At 40.5% G+C, this 18,620-nt stretch overlaps 1 non-coding gene across 1 annotated transcript; it reads right to left on the reverse strand.

Moving 5' to 3' along the window:
* Positions 1-12,907: 12,907 nt before the first annotated feature.
* On the reverse strand, positions 12,908-12,984 carry TRNAT-AGU (transfer RNA threonine (anticodon AGU)). The gene has a single exon. It is a non-coding gene; the product is annotated as a tRNA-Thr (tRNA).
* Positions 12,985-18,620: the final 5,636 nt, after the last annotated feature.

The following is an 18,620-nucleotide window of genomic DNA, read 5'->3' on the forward strand; positions in this document are numbered from 1 at the left end:
GTACGAGTTTAGTGGACACATTTGTGGGTGATGGATGAGGCAAAGGCCCTAAGACTCCAAGGCTAAGATGTGGGATGGAGAGTGAGCAGCTTAAAACTGGTAAAGGAGGATGTGAAAACCCAGAAACGCCATCTCCTCATGTTCTCTTTCATCACAAGAACATCTTGAATCAAAAGAAGTTAGTGAGAGTCAGGCTCATAATTTGGGAAAAAGAATAACCATTAAACGCCAAAGTGGTGTTCAGGTAACACAGTGGTGTGTTTGGATCTTTTGCTTGTTTGTGTGCTCATGTTTTTGGTTTTTTTGTGCTTTTTTTTTTTAAATTGAAGTATAGTCAGTTTACAATGTTGTGTCAGTCTCTGGTGTACAGCATAATGCTTCAGTCATACATATACATACATATATTTCTTTTCATATTCTTTTTCATTATAGGTTACTACAAGATATTGGATATAATTCTCTGTGCTATACAGTAGAAACTTGTTTATTTTATATATAGTAGTTAGTATCTGCAAATTTCAAACTCCTAATTTACCCCTTCCCACCCCCATCTCCCCCCGGTAACCATAAGTTTGTTTTCCATGTCTGTGTGTCTCTTTCTGCTCTGTAAATAAGTCTGCTGATTCAGCGCTCAGCCAGCACAGAGGACACAAAGACAGCCTAGTCGTTGTTCCCACAGGACAAAGCCAGGGGCTGCTAATAGGAAGTTCTTGTCCCTAATATGACACTGGGTGGAGAGTATTCAAGAAAAAGTACTGTTTAGGGGATGATTGCTTAACAGGTCATCCTATAAGAAAAACATTGGGTCCATAGATTTGTTTGTGAACTGATATCTGAGGAGCCGTTTTCATATTTGCCTTCCCTTTTCTCCTGAAATCTGGTGATGGACATCAGGGAGCTGTTGGGAATGATGTAACAGCTACGCTGTATTAAGGGCTAATCATGCGTTAGGCTGCGTGCTGTTTTCCATTTATGATCTCCTTTAAGCCTCGCTTCAGTCTTATTAGTGAATAGTAGTATTTCCCGTCTTACCCATGAGGAAGTTGGGGTCCCCAGCTAGCAAGTAGTGGAGGGAACCTTGAACACCATTTCCCTACAAAACCCCACTTAACAGCACTGCGTTCTATTTTGTTCTGGGATTTATGGGGGAAACCAGGAGAATACGTGTTCCTGTACAGTGTGTGGAGCTTTTCTGATGGTGACGGTTTGGTGGGTGGGGTGGTGGAGTCTCTTCTGGCGGTGGGGCTGCCTGGTGGGGTGGTTTGCATGAGCTGGTCTGTACATTAAGGGAAGGAGAACCGATCAGGAGTGAAGGAAGCACACAAACCTCACCCATTTTTTTGAAAGGCTAAACCTTGAAATAACCTCCTTGAGGATTACTAAGGAAACGTCTAAGCTAACTCGACTTTCAACCTCTGTTCTTCTGCTGCGATCCCCTCTGAGAGCACTCTGAGCCTTCGGGAAAGACAGGTCTTACAGTCTGATAGGCTGGATTGATAGAAGCTAAGGGCACCATGTAGGAAAAGTAGCGTTGGGTTGATCTGGTCCAGTTTCCTGAAAAGAAGGTGATGCTAAGTTCCTAGTGGACCTCTAGAGGGTGCCCCAGGAGGTCTTCCACATCCACAGAAAAAATCCAAGATGGGGGACTGCAGGAGATGGCCCTTAGGAAAAGATAATACAACCAAGCTTCTAGGTTAGTTAAGGACCCCCTTTGTTAGGGTTCAGAACAGACGCGTTGCACTCCAACAGCCCAGAGGTCACTCTGAGCAGTTTGCTGCTGGTTTCCTTCTGACGTTTGAGTCTCCATCTTTTATTCGTAAAGGAGAAAGGAGTGGGAGCAGCTGACTACTTCATTTATTTCCTTTTATAGCTCGAGCCTCCAACTCATTTTTTTCTGATGACCACTGAAAGATCTTCCCATGCTTCCTACCCAAGGGAATGCCCATCTGTCTGCACTCCATCACTTCCAGCTGGATTTGACACAGTTTGTCTCGAACAGCAAGTTTCTTTTCCTTACTTTCCTCACTCCTAGACTGAACATCTGCCCTGTACATTGGCAAGATTAACACATCCCACTTGAGCAAATGCAATATGGTCTCCGGGTGTCACTCTCGGAGACAGGATTTGGTGTGCCAATTGTGATCATCGTACCATATTATACCAAGGAAGCATGTATTTTTCATACTGGTCTAGGTAATGTACCATCCTTCATATACGAGACTCATGTCTCTGAATGCCATTAGCGAGATACTTTCTCCTAAGTCTAAGAAGAAACTCACTCACATTCCTCTTCTGACACAAAAGGAATTTTGCCATTTTTATTCCTTTTGCATCAATCTATCTGTGGTTATTTTTATAATATTTGATTCTTGTAGTCAGAACTGTGTCTGTGTGTACTGTGGCAGCGCCAGGGAACTTGAAGACTCTCAACGATTATTGGTGGAATGCGTAAGTGAACTTTGTCAGAGATTTCTTCAATTTTAAACATATTATGATCATTGACACTCTCTCATACACTTCATTTGCACACATATTTTCTTTCTCAAAGAACTGAGACTATCACTTGATTTGTCATTAATCATATTAGTAGGTACAAAAATGTAAATCTAACTCCAAAAACGTACAGATATTGTCAAAGTCCCTAAAAGTGGAAAGTATCTCCTAAAGAAAAGGTCATACTCTCAGTATTGTGATGTCATAGAATCAGTATTGTAATAAAGAGCTAGAAGGTGGTTTTAAAATACAGGCAAGTTGATTCTTCCCTGCCTTTGAATGCCTCGCAACTTCCATTATATGGAGTAAAGAATTTCTAACCCAGAAATGATGGGTAAACTTTTATGTTCAAAGCCTCTGCCCCAGTTGATTTTACTATGGCAGTCCCCTCCCTGTGGAAATCTTAAGTTTCTCTAACCTCAAAATTCTAGAATTATGGAAAGTTAAATTGAATTTTGAAATTCAGGCTATGGAAAGAGAAACAATATTTGGGATGCTAATCTAAAACATGACCATTTCCCAAAGCTCCTGATTTCATCTAATTTTAGAAAGAGGCTACAGCCGGGAGAAACGCAAGTTACAAGCACTTGCTAACCCCCCTCCTTCATCACCGACGTGACCTGAATTCCAACACCTGGCTGACCTCATCCCTAGTAATCAACCGTCATCCCAAGAAGTGAACATAATCAAAAGCTAAATCAAATAAATATGTCTTACTCTCTGTTCTGACACCAGCCAAGTTCCATTTCTGGTGGGAGGCCAAGGGGAGCGGGTGCCAAAGGCATATGGCTGTGGGCACCGTTGTGCCAGAAAGTTGTCAACACATTGGAAAGGATTCAGAGAAGAGTAGCGGGGGTGATTAAGGGGCTGAGGAATTCACTTATGAGGGAGATTAAGAGCGCTAAGTGTGTATACATTGGCTAGGCAATATATGGGAGGCAGAAGAGCTGGATATAATTTGAAGTGTTGACAAGTCCGCACAAAGAATTAGAAGCACGGGAGCCAGAGGAAATACTAAGGCTTGGGAAAGAGCAGTAAATAAGGACAAAATCCAGAGTCTGGTTGTCATCAACATCCCTTAAAAGTATGTTGACTTAAAATGAGAGCATTTCACAGCATCCGTTGTAAGACTACTTAGTCATAGATAAAGAGGAGATAAAATGGAGAACATGCAAAGAAGCCAGGCTGACCAGGGACCAGAAGCATAAGAAACAAAATATATCTGTCCTGTGCCCTCTCTTATCAGGGCATCATTACTCAGAACATGTCTACTGCCCAGTTTCAACTGTACTGTAAGTAGTGGCTCAGGGTTCACCCCATCCCTTGACCCTCTTCCCATGAACACCGTCATCCCTGACTCGTCCCCCATGGGGTGCCTAGTACATAGTAAGCACTCCACACAGGATAGTGATATATTTTAATAGCTTCATTGAAATGTAATTCATATGTCTTACATTTCACTCACTTAAAGTGTACAATTAAATGGTTCTTAGTATATTTACAGAATTGTACATCCATCACTATAAGCAATTGTGTAATATTTTTCTTATGCCAAAAGGGAACTGCACACCTCTTAGCTATCATCCCCAAATCCTCACAAAAAATATGTTAAACTCCACAAATTAACAGACATTGTCAAGCCCAATTAAAAATGGAAAATACTCCAAAAAAGTGATGATTATACAATCGTTAATTTGACTGGGATCCATAAAGTGGCTTATCAATATGGGTAAATTGATTTTTCTCTGTCTTTGAATTCCTTACAACTTCTATGGCATAGAGTGAAAAGCTCATAACCTCACGTTTTCCCCTTCCCCAGCCCCAGCAAAACACTAACTTAATTTCTATCTCTGTAGATTTGCTTTTTCTGGATATTTCATGTAAATGGAATCATCCAATATGTGGTCCTTTGTGACCAGCTTCTTCACGTTAGCATAATGTTCTGAAGGTTCATCCATGTTATGGCATGAATTAGTCCTTTGTTCCTTTTCATGGCTGAATAATATTCTCTTGTATGGATATGCCAGGTGTTGTTTGGCCTTTCTTCAGTTGATGATTATATATCATTAGTAGGGAATATCACATAATTTTTCTCCCCAGGAACATGTCTGGGCATTTCGTTTAATCACATGATTCAACCTGGGGAATCAGGAGCTGATGTCATTGTCTCTTCCAGGAAAGAGATACACTGCCTACAATCAAATAAATTAATCATGTTGGAGTTTCATGCTCCTTGTCCAGTTTTGTTGGAGATACATTTGGCCAGTCAGTCCAATGTCCAGCAGTTTGGATATATTGTACTTCCTGTTACATACAACACAGAACATATGCCCATAGTCTCTCTTTATGGAAACTTGCCCTTCAGTCTTTCCCCAAAAGGATAATCAACACAGTTTAGCGGAGGCTGGTGTAGCCTCCCACGCCTCTAGCAACAATGAAGTGAGATGCTGCGCATCTTCTCTGTGTGTAGGTTTCCTCCTCAGAACATAGTAGAACAGGATGTTTTTGACTATTCTAGCAATGAGCTCAAAATCATATTCCAGCCCATAATAGAGGTATGACCTTGAGAAAGTTATTTTAAATCCATAAGGCTCAGTTTGCTCTTGGAGACAAAGAATCTTAGAGGATTGTAGGAAGCAAGTTAAATGACATACAAAAGCCCCTGGCACATACTTGGGGATTAATAATGGTTGTTGATTTTAGCAAGATGTGATCCTACGAGGGGTTAAGTGGGAGAATATGATGACAGGAAAAGGCTTAAGGTGACTCACATTACCCAATAATGCCTCCGATATAGAAGAAAAAAATAGTAGCCATCATTAAATAGTTCTCCATATGCCTGGCACCACTCCCCAGGTCTTTTCATATATTAACCCTTGCAACACTCCCATGAGTTAGGTATTATTATTATTACCCTCATTTGTTAGCAGAAGGGTTTTGTCAAAGATCACTCAGCTTTTCAGAGACGGGGTTTGCATGCAGGTAACTGGTTTGGGGACTGAATTCCTAACCACCACACCTCGCTGTAAGGCTTCGCTCTTCTGTGAGTCTCCAGGACTAGAACATTGTGCACTGAATGGGATGCCCACATCTTGGATGTAAGAAGGACCTTGTGCATCAAGAATCAAGTTTCCTGAAGGTGAACAGTTTAGCTTTCAGTATTTGTTTTCAACATATTGTTTTTGTCGCTGCCCTTTTCCCCCTGTGATAACTTCAACTTTTACAACTCTCTCTTTTACCACTTTCAAGCCCAAGAAAAGACCTTGGTAAAAACTGAGCTGTTCATCTCTTTCAGAGTTGTCTTTTGTCTGCCATCTTTCATTGCTATAATCTCGCAGAGGGAAGCAGGTGGTGAGGATAAAAATATGTTAGTATTCATATTTCAAGCCAAAAGTCACCTACATTTCACTTGAGGCAAATAGGAAACCAACAAAAATATCTCCCTTCTATTCCTATACCAGCTATGCCCAATCGCCAAGTCAGACCCAGATCCTCCAATCCTGGATTGTTGCCACTGATCCTGCCTTCCCACATTCTTTGTTAATTTATACCCTTCCTACACAAGGCTGCCAGAACAGCCTTTGGATAATACACTGCCTGCCCAGCCCCTCTTCAAGAGCCTCCAATGTCTTCCTTCTTTTCAAATAAATCCACTTTCAAATACCCGTACTTCACTTTTCCCTCCCTCTGTCTCAGTCAGACAATAATTGTCCCCTGAGCATAGCATGGCCACCCTCGGATCTGTTCTAATACCCTTAGGTAGGCAGGCTCCCCCCAACACACACTCATGCACACACAAGTGCGCCATAGTAGAAAGAATGGTAAGCCCACATTAAAATATCAGTTCTTTTTGTTTCTTCCTCTCCTCAGCTCTGTTGAAAATGGCTTCCTAGCTTTCCCAGCCCGGAATACCCTCTCTCTGCCTAAACCCCTGCCACAGTCAATGCCACACTGTTTAGAATCTGACTGTTCCTTTAATTATAAACATCAGTGACTCAGTCTTTGAGGGACTGAGTTAAGGTATGTTTTCAAAACTAGGCTGGTGTTTGAAAGGTACTGAATCCCTTCTATTTAATTGATTGACTCAATAAACATCAAGGGTTGAGTGCAAAGAGCATCTCTTTTCTGTCGTCTTCACGTACCTGAATCCGACTCTTACTTTCCTTGGGAAAGGTTAATTTATCCTCTGTACTCCCATTATTATGTGCCTTATAGATTTTTCTACCATTGCAGATAACACCCTATACTCTGGCTACTGCAATAAAACTATTTCCCCCAAATGGACTGTGCACTTCTTGAAGGCAGGGGCCACATTTTCCTTCTATCCCTAGGGCTTCTGCACCTAATAGCTTAAGAAATGGCTAAACAAATCTGGATTAACTTGATTAAAAGAGCAGACCTCCACAGGAAGAGGATTCAGTGTGTTGAAATGGGCTCGGGAAGGGTGGGGAGGGAGGTTGAAGTTGCTCGGATGTGCAGGGTGCATCTTCTTTTCATCCACTGCATTAGATTTGCTCTTCATCCAGGACCCACTGTGCCAAATCAGGCTTGTGATTAAGATCAAGTCTACCGGGAAATCAGCAGAGAGTTGGAGAGCATTTGAAAAGGGCCTTGCTGTCCAAAGTTTGCAGCTCTGGCAAACAGCTGTTATGGTTCTATTGTTTTATTCTTGCTTCCTTTAAAGGGCAAGGCTTGAAAAATCAGGGAATTTATGAAGAGAATCTCAGTCCAAAGAGAGCACTCCAGGAATCACTTTCTCTTGAAACAAGGTGAGTTGTCCACTGCATAGGATCATGTGTGCAGAGTGGCTGTGACAACATTAAGGACCACTTAGTCCAAAATCACCTTTTTCAGGATGTAAAAGACCCATTCTGTCCTCGGGCAGGGCTGCAAATACACTGACTCTATTTCCAAGAACCACTTCAGATCTGTTTAGAGCCTTGCCAAGAACGGGTCTCCCATTCTGTTGGGAACTGAAAGTTATTCCTCATTGGATCAGAATATTAGGGGTAAAATAGACCTTAGAGGTCACCTTGTTCAAGTTTCTTTTATTTTATTTTTCTCTTTCTTCTTTATTCTCTTAGAGAAGAAATCAAGGAAAGAAAGACATGCTCAGCAAGTTGTCACAGGAGGAGGACTGTGACCTCAGGTTAAGTTCATTCTCTGCCGTATCTCAGAGTCTCTGTTGGTGTTTATTTCTGCAGAAGTTCACATCAATGAGTTAAAGGAGTCTATCCTGATAGTTAATTAAACAAGTTAGTTGGTCTCATAAGGGCAAAATGCTACCTAATTTTGTGTCTAAGCACTCACTTTTTCTGTATCAAAGTATAAACAGAAGTTCCTGGACATCTTTATGTCATTCGTGTTCTAGAGGATGAAAGGGAAGTATGGAGCCTAAAGTTGACATTCTACATATGCATCCAGGATTGTGTGTGTGTGTGTGTGTGTGTGTGTGTGTGTGCGCGCGCGCGTGCGCCCATTTGCATCTGCTTGTTTGTAAAGGTAATGAACTGGGTTGGGCATTTGACTAAAAACACAACATATTTACCTGGTATCCAGTGACTGCAGGCTTCTTGGCAAAAGAGCAAGAAGATAAATGGGCACTCTCAGGTTGCGGGAGGGGCACAGAGCATCCTTGGAAAGTCATGTCCCTGGACTGAGCTCCCCTGGGGGAAGAGCAGTAGGCAGTTACGGGGTAATGACTGGGGTTCACATAGTGCAGAAGTCACATTACTCTGCAACCCAACTAATGCGTGGGTTCCACTTACCTTCTTGATGATTCTTTGTCCATGTATATACACCAAATGGAACTGGTACCATTATGACGCTCTTGAAACAGTTGGTATAAGAAAAGAAAAATTCTTTGGAAAGTATAAAGGAATAATGAAATTTGACTGCAAGGATAATGTCTTCATAAACGTAACAGTGTTTCTCCGCGCAATGCCAGTCCTCCATGGCAAGAAGTGGTAAAAGTTGGCCTGAAAATAAACTACTTACAGACACAGAAAACTCTGCAATGGGAAAAAGAGAATAAACAGGGGCTTATACACCTCATTTAAAATGTGAGCCATCAGTCATATGTTCAGACACATGTTCTGCCCACTGCTCACCTTGCCCACTGCTCACCTTGCCCAGAGCAACCTTCTTTCTAATTAGACACCGACACTGGAAAATATTGATAAAGGTCCAAGTCTGTGTCTGGTAGAAATTGTTCATCTTTCAGCCAAATCAATAGAGTATTTTTGAACTTAAAAATCCTTGAAATTCTGCCATTGAGTCATAAGATTAAACACTGCTTAATAACATTGCAGGAGAAATTAATAAAGGAAGAGGCCGTTGGGGGATTCCAGGTGTGAGGACTTCAGGAATCCGCGGTGCTCGGAGCTCCTTTGGTTTAAACCAATCACATGGTGTCTTCAGCTCAGGCCACTTTATAACTTTAATTAAGCAAAATTAAAATTAATTATTAATGGAAATAGATGAATCAGCTAAGGTGAGCTGATGCGTTATTTTTGTTGTTGGTCTTTGTAAGATGCCATTAGTATACCCAGCACAAAAGAGAGTAGCTCGAACAGTGCTGACTAATAACAAGGTCCTTGCCCCAAGGAGCTTTCTCCTTCTATAAACAAGTCAGTAAAAGACAGATCATAACTCAAGGTACAGCTGACGGAAGCTGCTACTTCCAAAACAAAAGCAAATCAGTGGCAAATTCTCATCAAGGGGAGAACTGAAACGTGATTCTCTAGAGAATCTCAGTAAATGATGAATTCAGTCATTGACTCAGGTTTTAGGAATATTTAGAAGCACGAAATGAAGTTCTTCCCTCAAAGCAGCTCCTTCTGAATGCTGGGGCTAGCATCGTTTTATAAAGAAACCTTGGTCTATACTGTTAATTAAAACCTATTTTAGTCCCTGAATAGTCACAAGCCAATTCTTACTTTGGGCAGTGTGATTTAGTCTTTCAGCTTGCCAAACTCAGGAAGTTTTTCCTATCTTTGGCAAATATTTCTTGAAAATTTGTTATGGAACAGACAGTACAGGAGAAGGGTATCTTGGCAAGCAGAATAAGTGTGAAGGAACAGATTTGGGGGGAGAATTTCATAACGCCCCCTTAAGAGCGAGAGGGATAATGGTGCGTGCCGGGTAAGCTATGAGGCTGAGCTTTCTGAGTGTTACATTTGATGGTTGCAGGTGGAACTCACTCTGAGCCAGAGCAAGGAGAAGACCAGGCTGGGAGGAGGACCTATCGGCCAGGTTTTAATCACTTTCCATCTGCGGTAATGAAGAGACATCTAAAAGTGAGGTCAAGAATCCAAAAATGGGCAGAAGACCTAAACAAACATTTCTCCAGTGAAGACATACAAATGACCAATTGGCACATGAAAAAATGCTCAATATTGTTAATTATAAGGGAAATACAAATTAAAACTACAATGAGGTATCACTTCACATGAGTCAGAATGGGCATCATTAAAAAGTCCATGAATGATGAATGCTAGAGAGGGTGTCGAGAAAAGGGAAGCTTCCTACACTACTGGTGGGAATGTAGTTTGGTGCAGGCATTATGGAAAAGAAGTATGGAGATTCCTTAAAAAGCTAAAAATAGACCATATGATCCAGCAAACCCATTTCTACATTATCTGGAGGAAATTCTAGTTCTAAAATATATATGCACCTCAGTGTTCATAATAGCACTGTTTACAATAGCCAAGGCATGGAAGCAACCTAAATGTCCATCGACAGATGACTGGATAAAGAAGATGAGTGTGTACACACACACACACACACACACACACACACACAGGAATATTACTCGGCCATAAAAAAGAATAAAATAATGCCATTTGCAGCAACATGGATGGACCTGAAGATTGTCATATTAGTAAAGTAAGCCAGAAAGAGAAAGAAAAATACGATATGATATCACTTGTATCACTAAAAAAAAGTATACAAATGAACTTATTTACAAAACAGACAGATTCACAGACATAGGAAACAAACTTACGGTTACCAAATGGGAAAAGGGAGGGTGGAAGGATAAATTAGGAGTTCTGGATTTGTAGATACTAACTACCATATACAAAATAGATCAACAACACGGTCCTACTGTAGAGCACAGGGAGCTATATTCAATATCTTGTAGTAGCCTATAATGAAAAAGAATATGAAAAGGAATATACATATATATTATATATATATATATATATGTATATATACCTGAGTCACTATGCTGTACACCAGAAATTAACACAAACTTGTAAACTGACTATACTTCAACTAAAAAAAATGAGGTCAAGAGAGCATTTGCACATATGGAATGGAACCCTGTGGCTAGGTCTGAAAAGATCCTTTTTGTTGTCATGATAATAACTATCATCTACTAAGATTTTTGACTAGAAGCTCATTCCATTGAATGTTTACTTGTAGAAATTCATGGAGCTGGCTGAATGCACACTCACAGAGAATTCCTTTCTGCTTCTGCTGGTTGATGTGACCAACCTGGCACCATTATAATATAATGTCTAAGTTGAGGTATTGTAGGTAACAGGCATATGCAATTTAGATCATAATCCACAAACTCGCAGAAAAGTTAATTTAGCATTACAAACCCTCGGGGGAGATTTTTTTCTTCTTCTTCTTCAAGCCAGCATCAAAGTGAAACTGAGCATGTTTCCTCACTGCACATTCCTGTAGAATGGGTCTATTCCTGAGCCTTTGGGGTTCCAGTTTTATGCAGAAGGCATAGATCACCCTTGTTTCATGGGCTCTGAGCAACAGTTCCTTTCCATTGTCCTTCTCAGAAGATCAAAATGGAAGCTCAACACACCAAGGTCGACCAAAGGCCCATTTGTGAGCAAATTTATTTCACTGGAGTCTAGATTTTATTTTGGATTTTGGCTTCTGATCTTGTCTTAATTTCTTGTCAGCTTAGTAATGTATTTGAAAATGCATTTGAAAAGATTACATTTTCATTTAGAATTTTTATGTTGTCTTAGGTGGTGTAGTTGTTCAGAGTATCTAATTTGTCATGACCCCAGAAAAGTAAGTTGTGATGCTTTGTTACTGATTATTTCTCCAACAACACAAATGATCACCTGACCATCCATACGTTCTTTAAATTGGCATGTTTTTAGGTAGATTTTTCATTAGACACAGTGTTACAGATTGAATGTTTGCTTTCTCCCCAAAATGAGACGTTGAAACCCTAACCCTCAATGTGACCATATTGGAAGGTAAGGTCTGTAAGGAGGTGATAAAGGTTAAAGGAGGTCAGAAGGGTGGGACCCTAGTCTGACATGACTGGTGCCCTTATAAGATGAGAACGCTCTCTCTCTGACCTATGAGGACAAGGTCAGAATGTAGCCAAGTGCAAGCCATGAAGAGTGCTCTCACCAGAAACTGAACTGGCTGGCCTTCTTCATCCTGCACTTCGCAGATTCCTGAACTGTAAGAAAATAAATTCCTGTTGTTTAAACCACCCAGATAGCCGGATTTTTTAAGGGCAGCCCTAGCAGACTAACACACAAGGTATGCCTCTTCCTTCTAGAACATACAGAAAACATTAGACGTTTCTTTGTGAAGGCATTTTTAGAATTTTATTATCTAATATTGACTTTCCTGGAGAAAGTGCTTATAGTCAATTTTACAAAAAAATATATGTATAATCTGAGGTGGTGTCCCATTTGTCAAGCAAATATGTAACAAAATAATATTTGAGAAGATTAAAGGATTTTAATACTCTGTCGTGCTATTATTTTTCTTTTTTTAAAAAATTGCTGTTGTGTTTTGGTTTTATTTTGCTGTTACTTTTTAAGTCCCCCTGGCCTCGGTCCAGAATCAGAATCTTTCATTAGAGTGAACTGTGGTGACCCTGCCTGATAAAAACGAAAGAAATTGTACACAGCAAGTAACCGCCGTCCACCCATCCAAGGATGTCCCATATAAGATAATTTGTTTTACCAGCCCTTTTTATATCCTACAGGGAGTGGAATATTTATTGATGCCTGTGGAGGAATTAATCTGAGTGATTAAAAGTGGAGTAAAATGTTTCTGTTTCTCAAGTAGATTATCTTAATAGACATTTGCATATCAACTGATATTACGTACCGACATATATTCTTCCTTGCGAAGTGTGTGTGTCTGTGTGTCTCTGTGTGTGTGTGTGTGAGTGTGTGCATTAACTCTCAGATTTAAAGATTCCACTTGATTCAATCCAGTAATTGAGTGGCTACCGCAAACAGAGAACCAACCAGTCCTGTGCCAAAACCTTCAAGGCATCAGATACACCACCACTGGATGGACAAGCTGATGTGGAAGTTAACACACACACACAGTGATTATTTTATTTTATTTATTTTTATTTTTGTCATTGTTGTTTTTGGGGGGAGGTAATTAGGTTTATTTATTTATTTAGTGGAGATACTGGGGATTGAACCCAGGACCTCGTGCATACTAGGCAAGCACTCTACCACTGAGCTATACTTCGACCCCCTACACAGTGTTTAAATAATAAAAAAACGAAGCTAGAATTGCTGGTGCCGAGGATAAGTGAGTCCTTGAATTGTATGGAACTCTTGGAGGGTGAGGCTTTCAAGGGCAACATGAGACTGGATGTCCCTTAGGGGACTGCTGGAATGAGTTGGGCAGTAACCAATAATCTGGATCTTCAAAAGGAATGGAACACCCCTAAGAGAGGTTTGTAAAGAACAGTCTGATCTCCTCCCTTGGGTTATCCCAACACACATGATGGACCTCTAAGATAGTACGATCTGCATCCTTTATCCATAAATAACTCATTGCCAGGTCCCTTTCCTGGCTGAGTGGCCCTTGGTTCAACACCAAATAGCTCCACTGATTTTGTGCATGGATGTGCTGTCTGAGAGACTGTGGCCATAAGGCTACATTAAGCCACTCACACATCCATATCTCAATCCCAGACCTCTTCCCCGCCTTGGTCTCTGAGTCTCAAGTAAACAGGGGCAGGACCAGGCAGCAGACATAGAATGGGTTATTGGTAGCAATTAGGCTCACATGCCCAGTGTGCCCAGTGGGACATATGGTGGGCCAGCACTGTCCAGTGTGTCCCTGAGAGCCACATATGGATGGTAGACATTTCAGTAGTCACATTTAAAAAGGAAAAAGAAAGAGATGAAACTAAATTGAGTAATATATATATATATATTTTTTAACCCAATATATCCAAAATAATATTATTTCAATGTGTTATCAATATAAAAAAAATCATTAATGAGATATTCTACATTTTTTTTCATAAAAAAAGTCTTTAAAATGCAGCGTGGATTCATAGTTAACAGCCCATCTCTTGGGGACCAGCCACATTTCAATTCTCAGTAGCAGTGTCTGTCAAAACTATGCAATGCAGGTCCCCCTTTTAAAGTGCTAAAAAGGATCTCGGGCAACTACAACCCCCAAACTAGGTACAGATCTCCTATAATTTTAGCTCATGCACAATTCTATGATCAAAACAAATTGTTTCAAGAAATACAAAGCAAATAAAATGCAAATAAAATTACTTCAACATGATAGATAATATTTTGCTGAATCTCAATCACCCCTGTGTAAATAAATAAAACGGCAATTTTAGGTCTGACCCAGGGCAAATCTTCCTTCCCACAAGGACACACCAGGATTTCATTTGGCCTTTTCTCAAAATAAAGGCCTATTTAAAGGCTCTATTCTCTTCTCATTAACAAAAATCCAAGTACCAGTACTTAGCACTGATATTATTCATTTGAAGAGCCAACATGATCAAAAATGTAAATGAAAGGCTGAAATCATTCATATTTCTACTAATTATATACAATTAATGTTCAATATCTTCATATACTTATCTACCCTGTATACCCCTCATCAACTCCTCCTCCCACTAGCATTCTTTAAAACAAGTGTATTTACTTTTTTTTTCATGTTGCTTCAGTTTTCATGGCATTACTGTTAATGGCTGTATAATATTCAATCAAGGACATATCACCAATATCGGCTCACTGCTGGAACCATTGGCTCACCCTTGACTTCTCTGTAGTATTAGACACTGATGGACATAAGCTCACTGCCCATCAGCTGATCCTTCTTGAAACTCTCTTTCCTGAGCACCTTGGTTTACTGAGTCTTACGGGCTGTCAGATTGCTACGTGCCTGCCTCTTTACCTGGGTCTGTAAATGCAGGCATTGCCAGCAGCCCACCTCTTCTTTCCTCCCACCCTTGTCCTCTGTGAGCTCTCCCTCATCCAGGATTTCAGTTAACTCCTCTATGCTAACACAGCCATTCACTTTCTTCCAGGTTCTAGTTTGGCTTTTCCCATTTTCTACAAAATATGTCTACCACATCACCTCGGCAGCAAGACAGATTCAAAACTGTCTCTTTTCTCTGTTTCAGGACCACTCCATCACAGAATCACCTGGACCTTTCTTTGTTAATTATAGCCCCAATTCTTCTAACGAACACAGACTGAAAACTCTGAATTCATACGTGTCTCTTATTTGTCCTTTGTCTGCCATCACAAAGCATTTGCCAAGACTTGTGAGTGACATTCCTACATATGACGTTTTCACTGTCACCCTTTCATCGTTTTTCACCTAACGCACAGCAAATGCACACAGGCATACCCTTACCTTTGTCCAGGGGCCAGTGCTGCAAGATTAATTTCCTTAAAGCAGTTACCTGGTTCTGAAAGTCTGCTCGCAGGAAACAGCGTTTGCCCTTGCCAACCAAATCAGATGCTCCCACTGGGACTATTTCTGATCTTGGGAATACTTTTCTACCCTCACCTGGTGATAAGGACTTAGATTCTGTAGACGTGCATGTCTCCTCTCTTCTCATCACACTTTAAATATCTAAGGTCAAGGACCATGTCTGATTGTGTGGGACCACATCCAACCATATTCAGAGCAAATATTTAATGACAGATAGATAGATAGATAGAACTTTTTAAAATGAATTTCAACAACTGACACCCTTCGGCACAAATTATTTCATCAATCAATTGACAAAAGACCCTATGATACGAAGAGCTGGTGGTAACTGAAAAGAGGTACATGTTAGCTGTGAAAAGCCACTCAGTGTAGACTGGCCTGAGACACAAAATGTAGGACTGTGGACATCAACATAGGGGTTCACAGGTATTAGAGTCACAGAGTGTGAGAGTCTGAAGGACCATTTAACTCACACACTGTGGAGTCTCATTGTACAGAGGAGACCGTGATTTGTGACCATGGACACAAATTTCAGAAATAGCCTCTTTTCACTATTCCATTACACTGTGTCTCCTCACTGACATAACTCCAAGCTGTGCTTCCGCCAAAATCATTTGTCTTGCGACATTAAGTTTCTTATGTAGGTTTTCTGATCTTTAATTGATCAGATTGTATCTTGTAACCAAGTTGCGAGTGCTCGAAGGCCTCCCAGAAAGGAAAACTTGGCCATGACCACAGACAAACTTCTGAGAAAGTAATTAACATCTGTTTAGTACTTTGCTGTTTCTCATTTGAAAGGCATAGCCAGCTTTGGAGAAGGTCAGGCAATTATTATTATCTCACTTTACCAATGATGAAACTAAGGCCTAGATTGCTTTCGTGGCCAAATGTCATAGCACTGACGCGGCAGAGCCAGCAGTAAATCCAGGTCTTCAGATGCCTGGGCCAGGGTTCATCTCAATATTTATTGCTCATTCATTTATTATTTTCCCAATGATCAGACTTGCTTGCAAATAACTGTAATATTTGATATTACGGTATCCAATATCTGTCTCCTCGACTGCGACATCCCGTATTCTCAATTAAGCTGTTGGCCCATGTTTTCCCCTGTAGGAAGTTTCCATTTGGATCCACGTAAAAAAAAAGTTCCTGTCCCTTAGCTTCAGCTCACTTGGAAATGACGATCTTTTAAATAAAATATTTGTTCAATACGATTTCATTAATTTGCGATTTTTTTATTATTATTTAATTTTCCTCTGATATATTTTTTCCATCCTATTGCTGGTTCCTAAGCAGTTTATATACAGCTCAGAGCTTATATTAGAAAGTCTTGGCTCTTAGGGCTCTAAGAACATTTCCTCTGGGTTTGGTTATAGCTTACAATCTGATCAATTAAAAGTAAGAAACCTACGCTTACGAGACTTGCAGCCTAAAGGCAGATGATTCTGGAATAAATAAAACTTTGGAATTCTTATCTCAAGGAGGAGACTCACAGATTTTGTTCCTGTTATTGTTGCAGATTTGCAGCTTTCTATTTTATAACATAAGGAGCAGCTAAGTAAAACATGTTTTTATTTTCATTTTTGACTCGCATATATTAACAAATTAAAGGCAGACAGATCTGCAAGAGTCGTTCAAGTTCTCTCTCCCTTCCCCCAACTGCATTTGAGGAATTTACAGTAGGGCTACCGGATTTTTTTTTTTTTTTTCCTTAGCAAATCTAGGGACACCTATTTGCATATCGGTTTGCATGCATTTGAATTTTAATTTACATAAATTTGCATGCTAAACATTAAAGCTTCAACCACAAGTATATAAAGTAAAATAAAATTGATTAATTAGTGCAACCTACTCTAGTTGTATCCAATCCCATTAATCTGGTAGTGCTGGAAGACTCGCAGTCAACAGTGGCCTGAAGGCTAGGGAGCCAGTTTCCCAGCTGTTGCTTAAACCAGGGCCAGCGCCATCGTAAACAATGAATCTTAGGAAATGGGAGGATCGGAGTTAAAACTCGTCCTGGAAAGAAAGGAAATGTGCACACACACACACACACATACACACATGCAGAGAAAGAAGTTTTATCTTTGTCTGAGGCTCAAGCCAGAGTACCTATTGAGCTAGGTATGACCATAGATTTTGTCTTCTATGTCAGTTGAGAGCGAACAGATTAAAGCCTCTTCCAGACCCACAGAAATCACTTACCCCCGAGCCCATCCACTCCCAGATGCATGGCAGCTCACCAGGGACACTTGGGGGAACACCCACCATAAGTATTAACACCTCCGACCCACTGATCCCAGACTGGCAGGTCCCGGCTCCCACCTCTGTTAACATGAAGTCTCCTCTCCTAACCCCACCACCTTCTCCTTTCTCCTACCTTTCTTTCCAAGTCCTTTTCTGATTTGGTCCTTTCCTCATGCTATCTGTTGTGCTGTTCCTCTCTTTCTCATTCATCAAAGATGCAACTTCAAGGCTTAGCTGAAGTCTTGCCCGCATCCTTAAAAATCAGTAAGAACAACAATCAAAATAACTCTGACAGAACCCGTCCTTCCCTCTTTCAGGATGTAGGGCTCCCTCTCCTGAACCTCGATGACATCTCTCAGTTTGATTCCCCTGAGGCTTTCGCGGGCTTTATGATAGTGTCTGTGTCATATGAGTGTGGCTTATCTCCACACAATGTTGCAAGGTTTTGTGGAACAAACACTAGGCATCTAAAATCTTCCAGGTGTCCATCATAATTCTCAGAGATCATTGTAATTGTGCTGATTGGATAGACGTTATTAAAATAAATAGTGTTATATCACATAGTAGGCAGAATGAGGTGGAGAGAAGGCACTGAGGTACTGAATAAGCCAATGTGGGTTCCTTAATGCAGGTGGGTCCTATTTTAATTTTGCCTTTGGCTTGAGTGACCATAACCATAAAGAGGCTGAAATGTACCAAGCACTTACTCTGTGTTGTCCGTTGAAGTAAGCAGGTTACAGGTGCTGTTTTATTTAACCCCCACAACAACCCGGTAGCCAAGTGACCATTTTAATTAACATTTTACAGATTAGAACACTGAGACATTAGATGATTTGTCACAATTCACTCCTCTGTGTTGCAGCAGAGTTGGGGTCCACACCTACTAGGCTGGACACTAAAATTCTGTTTCAAACCACTGGACAGAACTGCTCACTTAAATGTTTCTTGCTTCCAGTCCCTCATCTAAAAATGCACGTTACAACGTCTACCTCATACACTCTGGGACTCAAATGAAATTATACAGTGGAAAGAGATCTGTGAACTCCAAAGAGATACTGATTATATTTACATTTATTATAGACAAAGTTCTTCTCTCCTAGTCCAACCCATCACTCTCACTTCAGATTCAATGTTTTGAGAAATCTTGAAAATCGTGACATCACCTCTAC

Source organism: Camelus dromedarius, chromosome 32 (assembly GCF_036321535.1).
Source record: "Camelus dromedarius isolate mCamDro1 chromosome 32, mCamDro1.pat, whole genome shotgun sequence".
In the NCBI taxonomy this organism is placed as follows: Eukaryota; Metazoa; Chordata; class Mammalia; order Artiodactyla; family Camelidae; genus Camelus; species Camelus dromedarius.